Source organism: Mauremys reevesii, linkage group 4, assembly GCF_016161935.1.
Source record: "Mauremys reevesii isolate NIE-2019 linkage group 4, ASM1616193v1, whole genome shotgun sequence".
NCBI lineage: Eukaryota > Metazoa > Chordata > Testudines > Geoemydidae > Mauremys > Mauremys reevesii.
Window position 1 is genome coordinate 130,446,203 of NC_052626.1, and position 11,914 is coordinate 130,458,116.

The 11,914-nt window shown below is 45.8% G+C and overlaps 1 long non-coding RNA gene across 2 annotated transcripts; it reads left to right on the top strand.

Moving 5' to 3' along the window:
* The first annotated feature begins 5,982 nt into the window (after positions 1–5,982).
* On the top strand, positions 5,983–10,365 carry LOC120403695. Of its 2 annotated transcripts, none has more exons than XR_005597671.1 (4): positions 5,983–6,111; positions 7,724–7,982; positions 8,968–9,033; positions 10,175–10,365. It is a non-coding gene; the product is annotated as an uncharacterized LOC120403695 (long non-coding RNA). The 2 variants fall into 2 exon arrangements; XR_005597672.1 differs by having other exon boundaries at positions 6,031–6,116.
* The last annotated feature ends 1,549 nt before the right edge of the window (positions 10,366–11,914 follow it).

The window sequence follows — 11,914 nt, forward strand, 5'->3', positions numbered from 1 at the left end:
TTCTTGGCAACAAGGGCACACTGCTGATTCCTATCCAGCTTCTCGTCCACTGTAATCCCCAGGTCCTTTTCTGCAGAACTGCTGCTTAGCCAGTCAGTCCCCAGCCTGGTCTATTTGATCCTTAGCCTCTCTGCTGCTGATGGCTAGGAGCTTAGTTAATATGGTGGCGAGGGCCGGGTGAGTATTTAGATAGTATTTAGATGATTTTGTGGGGGTGACACTTATCTACTAGGATAAGGATTGAGACCCACCAAACTTATTCCCAGCCAGCCACTTTAACGGGCCGGGGCCCCAGCTCTGGTCTTTGTCATGCTCCTCTTCTAATTGTATATTTATTTAAGACAATACTTCCTGAGAAGCAGCTTTCCCCCTACAACTGGAATTCATATCTCTGGGATTCTTATCACCATTCACAAAACACCTATTTCCCCCCACTAATTTCTGTACAAAGGAAAACCTTGTGTAAGAAATTGATTTAAAACCGATACTTTTCTTTTCAAGCCTCTGCATTTCATCTTTCTCCTAAGAAGGGAGGAAGTCCCTTCTGTTGAGTATACAGCCTGTAATTTCCCTGTCAGATCCCAGCCAGCAGGTCAGTGTTGTGACTGACTGTATGAGGATAGCTCCCTTAAGGGTAATTACACTAAATTCCCTTTTGAAGGACAGCTTTCTCTGGATATGATACAAGGAACCTGCTTTTTCCATTCACTTAAATTCATGGATTCAGCAGCTGTCACTAAGAACCCAGCAGTTAGAGACTTACATCTATTCCAACTTCAAGGTGAGTCCTGAAGAGGAGGTAATGACAGTATTGGAGACCGAGAGGCTAATTATTTAACACCAGATGAGTTGCTTGGAAGGGAAAAAGGGACCAGAAAGCGTGAAGAAGGGAAGCATCTTCTCAGGTCTATGTCGGCAAGTGTGGAGAATGGGAATGTCTCAATTCCGGGACATCTTGGATTGAGAATGTGGAGAGTGGAAAGCCATTGGCTCTCAGATTGTCCTGGGATGGTGAGTGCGGAGAATGGACATGACTTGACCCTACAATCATTTGCAAATGGAGAGTGAGGCAACAGAAATACCTTTCTTCCAGGAGACTCAATGAAAGAGAGAGCCAAAAGCTAAGGCTTTCTTTCCTCAAATTGCCGAAGTCGGGAGGTTGTGACATTTGAAGGACAGATGCTTTGGTTTAGAGGTACCCAAGGAACGATCGGAAAAGTCTTGGACCTGGAGTCCAGAGAATGAAAAGACACCATAACTGAGAAAGTGAACCAGAGAACTATCTCTGTCCTGAGACTGTCTAGGATGGAAAATCCAAGAAAGGGATGGGGAAGTGCAGATAATTTGGAGGAAATGCCAGGTCTCTCCCCAGCCGAGAGACAACATATTGTTGAGATTTCTAATTCCTGGAAGAAATTGATGAGGATGGAAGAAAGCTGGGCATTTGATCCAAGAATAGTCCCTATACATAAATGAACTTCTCTTTCTTCCTTTCACCTTCCAAAGACTTCATTCCTTACTTCTCTGCATCCAGATAGTTCCTGGGGGTTCACCCTCGCTGTGCATCCAGGAGTCACTCATCAACAACAAACAGTTAAAAGGAAGAAAATAGGCTGGAAATATCAATGCACTTTGGTAACAATAAACCCTGCTTTTAATTTATGCTAATATGTAGGGTTGTGGTGACAGTAAGAACAAAATTACAGAGTGGCTTTCTAGCTGGTAATTATCCCCCCATTTTCGTTGCTCGGGAAGATGGACACACAATTATGCTCTCTTGCTGTATATTAATACGGATTCTTGACATCTTCAGCAGACCTGGAGCTGTCATCGGGCTTTTTGTCTACTTTAATTGAAAATTAATGGTTACTGTGTTACCACGGAAACCATGGCAATGGACGCCAATAGCGCTCACATATCAAACAGGCACTGGTGGCATTATCTGTCCCTGTTGACCTTGAAAGTTAAAAGAAAAACTTAAATAAAAAAGGGAGAGGGGGGGAATCCACCCTGAAAACAGAGGCTTGAATATTGTATATTGAAGGGGGAAAAAAGAGGGAGGGGGGAAAAAAACCTTAGTGTCTTTTGTATCCTGAAGGGGAAAGGAGGGGGGGGGGGAATAAAAGGGCCTAAACTGAAAGTGTCAGAGTGGCAAAGCGGAGAATTATGTTTGAGTACAAAAGCATTACGGCCCATCTTGTGAGCAGCTCTTGGTGCGGTATTGATGTTCTGATGGCGCTGTGAGGTGTATTATACCATCAAAATGCAGAAGATAGGCCCAGGCGAAAGAGTCATGGTGGAACTGACACAACATTGCGCAGACAGTAATGATGGAGTGAAAGAGTTGTGTCTGCCGGGCCATCAGTTTGAAGACATAACAAAAGAGCTCAAATGGGTCAGAAGGATGGGGGTGGGAGAGGGAGAGAAAAGGGGTGTGTGTGGGACCGGGGGGAGAAAGTTAATGGTTGGTTGGAAGATAAGAGAATTTAAAAAAAAAAAGGAAGAAAGAAATAGACTGGAGGGAAGAGAATCCAGATTTGCTTCGAATGGAAATGTTGACTGAACGACCAGTGATTTCAGCAGCGTTTGGTTCAGAGGGGACAGTAACTGCTCTGGAAAGGGTATTTGAACTATCCTACCTTCCAATGCTTAATTTGTAATGAAAGAGATGTTGGAGCTCAAGCAGTTAGGTGTTGGGGCTCAAGCAATTTTTTAATTTTCACAACAGCTGCACCAGGCCTGGAGGTGCCGGGACTATGAACTGTCAAGCCCAGAGGTGCCGGGGCTTAGCCCTGGCACAAATTAAGCACTGCTACCGTCTCTCTTTAGTAAGACACAGCAGCTGGGACTCTGATGACACACTTTCTGCTCACAAACCAGGGGGGGACTCTGGGATAGCACAGCTTTGAATGTGGACTAGAGGGGGTCTGGGATAGCCAGACTCCTAAAGCAGGCCAGGTGGGCTCTGGCAGTAATTGCTTGTTCATGCAGGCCAGAGGAGATAAAACCCCTCCACTGTAGGCCAGAAGGAGCTCTGATGGTAAGAGGTATGGCAATAAGACCCCTGCCCCTCAGTATGGGGCAGAGGAGGTCCCGTAGGTGAAATGCACAGAGACAGAGACAGCCCCCATCCAGGATGGGATGGGAGGACCCCAAGGTGGGAGACATGAAGACAATCCCTGCCTGCTTTGAAGTTAAGGAAACCTTGGGTTTAGCAATAGGCTCTTCCTTTTCTCTTTCACAATCCTGCCTGAAATGAGGTGGGACATTTCTTTTCTGGGAAGTGCTATTAAATCCAGTTCCTCCCATGGCACCTTCTGGTAAATTCTCAGAATGGAGAGGAGTAACTAGTGGTGTTCCCCAAGGGTCAGTCCTAGGACCAATCCTATTCAACTTATTCATAAATGATCTGGAGAAAGGGGTAAAAAGTGAGGTGGCAAAGTTTACAGATGATTCTAAACTGCTCAAGATAGTTAAGACCAAAGCAAACTGTGAAGAACTTCAAAAAGATCTCACAAAACTAAGTGACTGGGCAACAAAATGGCAAATGAAATATAATGTGGATAAATGTAAAGTAATGCACATTGGAAAAAATAGCCCCAACTATACATACAATATGATGGGCGCTAATTTAGCTACAACAAATCAGGAAAAAGATCTTGGCGTCATCATGGATAGTTCTTTGAAGATGTCCACACAGTGTGCAGAGGCGGTCAAAAAAGCAAACAGGATGTTAGGAATCATTAAAAAGGGGATAGAGAATAAGACAGAGAATATATTATTGCCCTTATATAAATCAATGGTACGCCCACATCTTGAATACTGCGTTCAGATGCCATCACCTCATCTCAAAAAAGATATATTGGCACTAGAAAAGGTTCAGAGAAGGACAACTAAAATGATTAGGGGTTTGGACAGGGTCCCATATCAGGAGAGATTAAAGAGGCTAGGACTTTTCAGCTTGGAAAAGAGGAGACTAAGGGGGGATATGATAGAGGTATATAAAATTATGAGTGATGTGGAGAAAGTAGATAAGGAAAAGTTATTTACTTATTCCCATAATACAAGAACTAGGGATCACCAAATGAAATTAATAGGCAGCAGGTTTAAAACAAATAAAAGGAAGTTCTTCACACAGCGCACAGTCAACTTGTGGAACTCCTTACCTGAGGAGGTTGTGAAGGCTAGGACTATAACCGCATTTAAAAAAGAACTGAATTAATTCATGGAGGTTAAGTCCATTAATGGCTATTAGCCACAATGGGTAAGGAATGGTGTCCCTAGACTCTGTTTGTCAAAGGGTGGAGATGGATGGCAGGAGAGAGATCACTTGATCATTATGTGTTAGGTTCACTCCCTCTGGGGAGCCTGGCATTGGCCACTGTTGGTAGACAGGATACTGGGCTAGATGGACCTTTGGTTCCTTCACTGACCTTCCCTCCCTCCTGCACTGAAGGGTAAGCACAGAAACTTCCCCTCCAGCCACTCTGTGGGATGCTTTAACTTTTTTTTGGTTGAAGTTAGAGGGAGAAAGCCCCCTAAGGAATAAAGTGAACTTCCCAAAAGCTGTTTCTCTAGTTCAGCTTGCTGGGGCATGGATAGCTTAGGGACCCCTTCTAGGGAAAGCTGCCTTTCTTTACAACAAGACCGGACATGATGTTTAATGATGAGTTGGGAGTCTGACCTTGCTCCTGTTACAGTCAAGGAGTGTTTTGCCACTGAGGTCAATAAGTGTGAGACCAGGTTCATTGGAATTCAAGATTTAGGCCTCATAGCTAGACAGGGTCCTGACACAGCTGTGCTCAGAAGACAGCAGGCAACATGCGCATGGCCAGCAGTGGGTGAGGAAGCCCATGGTGTGGCTGCTGCCATCCTGTAGGTCACATGACTTGAAGGAAAGGGGAGCCACCATACGCAGTGCCCACCTCTTCTTTCTGTCTTGAGGGAGGATGGTGCAGTGGTTAGGGCACCAGCAGGAGACATGGAAGCAGAGCTGGCTGGGATATTTTTTTGACTAAACCGTTTTTCATTGGAAAATGCCGATTCTTTGAAACCAAAACTTTTTTGTGGGAAAGGAGTTGGTTTCAACAGAACTTTTGCTGGAAGGAATTTCTGGTCAAGACAGAGAGAACCTGATTTGGAGCGAGGACTTCAACCTGGGTCTCCACAGTCCAAGTGCGGGCTCTGACCCAGGTGCTTATTCTAGTGTCTCTCCCACACATTCTGCCTCTGTTTTATTTTATTTAATTTTCTTTTTGTTTGTTTTTTTCGGGGGGGGAATGAAAGGTCTGGTGTTTGTTTCAATGTGCAATGGGAAGACCTTTTGAAATCTTTTAAATTTTTCCATGATGGGAAAATCATTTCCCACCCAGCTCTGCTTGGGATGAATACAGTAAAAAATGTATTCAGGGATGAATACAGGGAAAATACAATACAAATTATGATGTTCTCAGGTATTATTGTAATGGGGGGCATGCCAGTACTTTAGCTAGACAGAAGATTCATTTGCAGGGCACCCATTGTTTCATAGCAGGGTCATAGCAGGGTCTTCAGCCACTCCTGAGAGAATGTCTCAGATAAAGTAAGAAAGGAGCAAACAAGGGTCCAAGATTCAAACTAACCTTCTGTACAGGTTCATTGGTTAACTTCTCCCTCCGCCCCTTCCGAATCCTGTTTTCATTTTTTGCTGCGTCTGTGTTTTCTGGTTCCTACAGGGAGCCCAATGAAAGCCAAAATAAATCCCCAGAATGGCAGTTCCATGCTTCCATGTTGGAAGCAGGGAGACTTGGAAGTCTTGAGGCCGAGCGTCAAAATGAGGCTTGAAGGTACCTCAATGAATGGCTGCGAGTGAGCATCAGACCCTGTCCACATTTAGAACTTTCAACGTGTTTGTGACAGGTTAGTGATCTAGTTTGTGTGCACTCACAATAATCCTTGGTTTGTCACCATGACAGCTAACCATGTGTTGACTTTGCCAACAGCCTGGCACAGAGCTGTCTTCCTGTAACCAGTTCTTGCACTTTAGATGGGAGCACCTATCCATGCCTGTTGTGACAGGGTCAAGCCAGATGACTACAGGAGCGTGATAGAAGGCAGATATATTAGCCCCAGGTTAAGTAGGTCCCCTTTCCCTGGGTAAGGTAGCAGGGAAGGTTCCAGAACAATCAGGAGCTTTCTGGAAACTATTAAGGCAGACAGGCTGATTAGAACACCTGCAGCAGCCTATCAAGAAGCTGCTAGAATCAATTAAGGCAGGCTAATCAGGGCACCTGGGTTTAAAAAGGAGCTCACTTCAGTTTGTGGTGCGCGTGTGAGGAGCTGGGAGCAAAAGGCGCAAGGAGTTGAGAGTGTGTGCTGCTGGAGGACTAAGGAGTACAAGCGTTATCAGACACCAGGAGGAAGGTCCTGTGGTGAGGAGGCCACGGGGAAGTAGCCCAGGGAGTTGTAGCTGTCATGCAGCTGTTACAGGAGGCACTATAGACAGCTGCAATCCACAGGGCCCTGGGCTGGAACCCGGAGTAGAGGGCGGTCCTGGGTTCCCCCCAAACCTCCCAACCCCTGATCAGACACAGGAGGAGTTGACCCATATTGTGGGTTCCACCAGAGGGAAAGATCTCTGAGGCGAGCAAATCCGCCAATAAGCGCAGGACCCACCAAGGTAGAGGAGGAACTTTGTCACACTGTATAATTGCTTTTGCCTGGCTTCCTTCACGCTAGCTCCTTTTGAGGAAGGACATCCCAGAGTGCGTCAGTCCACGTGTTGCTGATGCTGCTCTGTGTGTGTCCTCCTGGTACTCCATCCCCTGCTGAGGCACTATGGGATAGTTGCCGATGTCTTCCCAGAATGCATTGGGAAGCAGCGAGGACTGACAAATGTGACTGACAAATGTTCACAGTTGTGAAAAAAGTTTCCAGTTGAAGAGCTAAGGGTTATTACAGGTGTACATGAGGCTTAAAGAAACCTAAATGGGCGCAATTTACATGCTGAGGGGCTGGAAGAAGGTGTAAATTACCCCAGTTTTAGACACCAAGGGCCAAATTCATCCCCGGTGGGGCTGCACTGGGGATGGATTAGACTCCTTCCACATCACATCTGGATTTGGCCCAGAGAGAATCATTACTCAAGAGCTTGCCCAGCCCAGTTATCCAGGCCCAGGGGTTCCGGGAGGTTCAGAAAAACAGCTGGAAGGTGAGGTGCTTATCCTGAGGTCTGAACCTTCAGAGGTTTGCCCACCACACTCTTGTTATGTTAACATAAGTCTTTGGAGGCGGCAGCATCTAAGTGGTGTTGAGGTGAACACTGGGCCTTTCCAGGAAGGTAATCTGGGGCCTTTTAAAGTCGAATGCCCAGGGAGTCAATCTTCCTTAAGAACAAACAAGAAGACAAACACAATAGAAGCATGCCTGAAAGCCAGAATCTTTTTTCATTTCCCTGCCTCCCTGATCCCAACCTTAATCCCTGCTCAGAATCCTGTCAGCCCGACTGTTCTAGAACTGACATTGCTGCAGGCATCTTCTCTGCTGACTTCCCTCAGATCTGCCTCCTCCTGGGATGTCTAAAGAGGACTCAGAGATTTCTGTGTTACTGGATGATTCACTCAGTGCCCTCAAGCAAAGCGCTCGTGTCCCTGGGGGGAAGAAGCGGGGTGGGGGGAGGAGAGAGGGAGGGGAAGGAGGGAGTGTAACATCATCCCATGCTAAGGGGATAAGTTTTATGCGGCAGAGTACGCGAGATGTCTGATTGCAGAAGTTGATCATCAGAGCTGGCACGGCGGCACCAGTGGCGGCTGCATTCTCTTCCCATTCTCGCTACTGCCTGGCAGCCTGGGCCTCCCGCCTGCCTCATTTTGGCAGAATTGATACCTGATTCTGCGAGACGGTCATAATGGAGACACCTTGCCGATGTGGTTGTCAGGTAGCGATAACAACGATCCTCTGCCCTTCTCCAGAGTCTTCCGCGCTGATGCTGTATATGTTCAATGGTAGGTAGGTAGATAATCATGCTAATAACTAGAACCAGACAGCAGATCTCCAAGCACTTTATAAACATTTATTAATTGGATCTCACAACACCCATGAGATAGATCAATGTTATCAGCCCGTTTTACAGACGGGGGTGGGGGATGAGAACCAGAAAGGCAAAGCGACTTGTCCGCAGGTATCTGGTGAGTCAGCGATGGAGTGAGCAAGAAAAACCAGGAGTCCTGTCTCCCTGTCCAGTATTCAGAGCTATGGATATCACTGACTGTCTGTGTCTTTTGTAGCATAAGGAAGAATAGTCTTGTGGTTAAGGCATTGAGGCAGGGAATGAGAAGGGAGTCAGGGTTTGGTCCCTGGCTTTGCTGCACACTCCCTCTTTGACTTTGGGCAAGTCACTCTGTCTCTCTGTGCTGCCAATACCCATCTGTCCTCAGGGACAGTACCGTAAGTCACCGTGTTACCTCTCTGCCTCAGCAAGAACTGAAACAATGTGACAGCTGCCTGCTGCACCTAACTTTCCAGCAAACTCCTCGAGACTGCCAGTCTAACCTGGCCTTGCAGGTAACATCTAGGGAACCCCAGTTCTCCGGCATCTTTTTGCAGTGTCCAGTCCCTCTCACTGGCCATTAAGGTGACCAGATAGCAAGTGTGAAAAATGGGGATGGGGGTGGGGGGTAATAGGCACCTATGTAAGAAAAAGCCCCAAATATCGGGACTGTCCCTATAAAATCGGGACATCTGATCACCCTACTGGACATTCATAGAAAGTAACGAAGTTCGCTGGCTCCAAACAGACAGAATACACACCAGTCTTTTGATTCAACTGGGATGCATAGCTTATTTCAATATAACAGCACCGAGATTGTTTATGGTAAAACCCAGTTTATTAATAAAGAACATAGATTTAAGTGATACTATGCAAGAGAAAAAGAAACTGGTCTGGTTACAAAAATAACCCACTTCCTACTGTATAAAACTTTGTTCTAGCAAGCTACATCTTTGCCAAAACAGTTTCTTTCTTACATGAAGCCATCAGCATCTCCAGCCTGTCAGGTAGGAGAATCTACTTTTCACAGAATCAGAAGGTGCTGTTCTCTTTGTTTCCTAAGTGATGGATAACTAAGGGGTTCTCTTCCTTCCCTTTTAGAGTCTAGAAAACTTTTGATACGTATTCTTTGAAAACTAAACCCAGACAAAGTTCATCTCCCCTGCTGCTTGTTTTCAGCATACAGGCACCAAATCCCTTCTTCATCCTCAGGGAAAATTGCTTTTTCCAATTGGCTTACTCACGTTGTTTACCTTATATGTAAATGTACTTTCCTTGTCCTTTGCCTGTAATCAAGCCAGGCAGACCGGTAACTCCACATTCCTTTGTCTAGGGCAGGCTTGTTTATTACCTGGAACTACCTAACTTTGTGGGTTCAGATTCCACCCACAAAGTTGGATCCAAACTTTCACAAAGTCTGGGATTGTCTGTATGTGGGGGGCATTTGGAGACTAGAGGGAATGAAATGCTGGATCCAAAGCATCCCCTTGGTTTGGACAACGGAAAACCAAAATAATTCTAAGCTAGAAGAAGTAACAGGCTTGAAGTTTAAGCAAGTTTCCTCAATAAAAGCCAACCAATCTGAACCTGAGAACTACAGTAAACAGTCATAGCAGCTTTAGAATGAAATGAATATTTTTCATGTCCCCTCCCAAGTTCCATGTGTCCCTTTCCTCTCATTCATGCTGGGGCCCTTTGCTGCTGTTCTTCAGATTCACTCTGGGAAAGGGTGGCACAGGAGTGGGGCCATTTCTGGATGCACTGAAAATGAATGGTGCCATTGGGGAATGATGAGACAAAAAGATAAGATAAAGATACAAAAAAATAGAGCCTCCTCTATATTTTATTAGGGATGGGATGTGCGACCTGCAGTGTTCTTCATGCTAGAGAATGGGGACTGGGGCTATCTTTTTGTTCTCTGTTTCTCCAGCGCCTAGCTTCATGGAGTCCTGGTCCATGACCAGGGTTCCCATGCACTGTGGTAATATAAATAATAATAGAGAAAAAACAGAGCTCAGTTATAATGAATATAAAAGGGATTCTTTATGGAGGCTGCTAGACATAGACAGACCTTGTTGTTCTCTCTGGCTTTCTAGCTGCCAGCTTGTGCTGCCTAGTGTCCTCACACAGTGTCTCCTTATGTTCCAGCCTGGATGACGCAGTCATGGAAGGCACTGGGGATTCCACTACAGGCACAAGTCTTGGAAAACTTGAAGTGCTAATCACTAGGAAGTTAATTTCAGCTGTAGAGTGGTGCTCACAGATCCCAGCATGTGGTGAGAATTTGATCCCGGAGATACCGAACCTTGATGGGTTTTCTGTGAAGGATAAATGTGCAGGGAAGGCATGCTATGTATGTAATCAAAACCTTTCGCAAACAGTTATTATCATATGTTCTGTCTCTCCTGCTCTGCTCTGATTATGACGGTTTGTCTTGATCTCGGGACAAGTGTCTCGTGGGCTTGCCACACCTCAGTCCACCAAAGTCTGAGGCCGGGAGATCTATTTCTTCTTCCCTTAAATCACATCCTGGAAAGCTCACCAAACAAATTAGGATGCTCCTTTGCTTCAGAGCTGCAGATACTTTGCAGTCCAGAGAACCAAGTTCAGCCTGGTGTAAGCAGGTGTAACTACCCGGGAGTTGAATTTGAACCTAGAACTCTGAAGATTCAAGGAAGGCGATAATAAGGGATTAGACAGATTAGTAGTGGGATATGAGACCTTTTGAGCTGGAATTTTCAAAGGGGCTTAAGGGAATTAGGTACTCAGATCTGGAATCAGGCACCTTTTAGGCCTCTTATTCAGCAGTCAACTGTTCAAATCCAGTCTAGGACAATAGTAGTTACCTGAACATCCATCCTTTGATTGTGTCTGTAGGAAGTTGCACTACCACAATAGACATAATAACAATTAGTTGATCGTCTTGTCTATGGAAAGGCTGAAATGAACTGATGGTCTCAGACCAGACCTTAGAGTTCATGGGCCCTCATCTTAAAACCACCACTAGGGCTGGCGCTGACTGGTGATCTCAGCATCGAGGGCAAGGACTGAATGGACATGGAGACGGAGTCCTTCTCGCCCTAAGAGATGGGCCCACCAGGACTGGGTTGATGAGCATATTTGCAGATGTATGTGAGCAGCTTGTTCCATGCCTAAATAGAGGATGAAGCTCCACAGTTCTATTCTAGTCTATTCAGGTTCTTGTACTGTGCCTATCACCATGATATCTGAACACCTAAGAGAACCCGCTACAAACTGCCCTTGCTGGGTTCCCTACTTATTTCATCCCAGTGATTTTGAGTTCAGATCTGCTTAGCTTACAAGTAATAAGATGTTTGTTGTCTGCCAGCCCTACCAATGCCCACTGGGATCTGTGAGTCAAACTGGGTTCTTTCCTTCTTGTGGACCATCAGCAGTAATACAAATTCAACAGACCAAAGTCTGCCCTAATGCCTTGGCAACCCACTTGCCTTTAGCGTGGTGGAACAGAAGCAACTGTAGGCCAAATTGGACCCTACACATGGAAGTTAGTGGACTTGATGTGTGAGAATGGAAAACATCTCCCTCTCCTGGGGCCATCTTCGTCTGGCAATATTAGCTAGAGGAAAAAGCAGTGGCCAACTTGTTTTCATCTCTAAGTCAGCAGATCTGACTCACAATACACACAGGGAGGGGAGTAGTTCTGTGAAGTCAGAAACCAAGGCACAGAGAGGGAAAGTGCACAAAAAGTCCAACGTTGCACATTGAATTGGGGGTGGCCCTGTGAGCGGAACTCAGGAACCACCTTCTCCCACTCCAGTGTTCGAGTCAATCAATCTTCAATGGGGGCGACCTGTATCATTTTAAATAGAGAGACCTCCACTGGTGAAATACATTTCCCAGCCTTTT